This window comes from Orycteropus afer, unplaced genomic scaffold (genome assembly GCF_000298275.1).
Source record: "Orycteropus afer afer isolate SDZICR_OR568_19922 unplaced genomic scaffold, OryAfe1.0 scaffold00541, whole genome shotgun sequence".
Lineage (NCBI taxonomy): Eukaryota > Metazoa > Chordata > Mammalia > Tubulidentata > Orycteropodidae > Orycteropus > Orycteropus afer.
Window position 1 is genome coordinate 962,958 of NW_006922128.1, and position 1,203 is coordinate 964,160.

Sequence of the window (1,203 nt, forward strand, 5' to 3'; positions counted from 1 at the left end):
GAAATCGACACCATGAAAAAGCACATAACAAAAATAACAGCAACAAATTTATATTTGCTGATAATTACATATCTGGCAAGGGACTTAGCTCTAAGATTTATAGTGGAAGAGTGGATGACCAAACTATGGTACATACATATAATGGAATGCTATGCAGCACTAAAGAATAATGTAGAGTCTGCAAAACACCATATAATATGGATGAACTTGGAGGAGATTATGCTAAGTGACGTAAGTCAATCACAGAAGGACAAATACAACATTAGTTCGTTGTTGTGAAGGGTCAAGGAAAGGTTTATATATGAAGGGAAACTTTCTTTGTTGGTTCCCAGGGGTGGGAGGGGAGGGGAGGGAACACTGACAAAAAAACAGCGTTGACCCATGTCCCTTTAGTTTTGTGTATTTCACTGTGCACAAATTATATTTCAATAAAATGCATTTAAAAAAAATTTAAAAGCTTCGTTGGTTTTGCTTCTTTAGAGACCCAGCCTAAGACACTAAGCAGGAGAGGGACCGGTTTCTTGATAACACATCCAAAGTACATGAGATAAAGTCTCATCCTCTTTGCTTCTCAAGCATTCTTGTTAGGCTGGAAGGTAGGACAGGAGGGCTGCCCTGGGGGCAGGCCCCAGGAGGAAAAGGAGAGAGGAGGAATATTTAAGAAGGTTAATGAGCTAACACCTGTAATGGCTCTCAACCACCTGTGAGATTTGGCCAATTAAAATTAAGCAGAACAACCACAGACCACAGAATGTTTAAGGAGGTTAATGAGCTAACACCTGTAACTGCCCGCAACCACCTGTGAGTCTGGCCATTTAATCAGGGTCACAGGACCCTGACTCAGCCCCATCTTAAGAACACCTCTTTCAGGAAGTATAAAAACCAGTAAGTAGGCAGTTTGGCATCTTTTCCTATTCTGTGGAGAAAGACCTGTCTCCATTCTTCTAGAGACACCCTTTGCTTTTAACAGCCCTCCCTACTCCCTTCTGGAAACATACTTTGCTTTCAATAAAGATGTGTGTGCTTGCATGATGGGTGTTTGAGTAACTTTGTTAAACCGCCGACAGACATTGCTCACTCCCACCGCCCAGCACCACTCACTCTCAGATTGCCTGGGACTGCCTGCCTGCCTGCAGATCACTCGCTCGCGGAGATTCTTCTGCGAGTAGGGTGAGGACCAGGAAGAGAGCTTCTTCACCCTGA

General features: G+C 43.3%; 1 protein-coding gene across 1 annotated transcript in view; it reads left to right on the top strand.

Moving 5' to 3' along the window:
* The window catches only part of CEP72 (centrosomal protein 72), a 65,814-nt gene that overhangs the window by 63,438 nt on the left and 1,173 nt on the right, over positions 1-1,203 (top strand). The window lies entirely within an intron of this gene.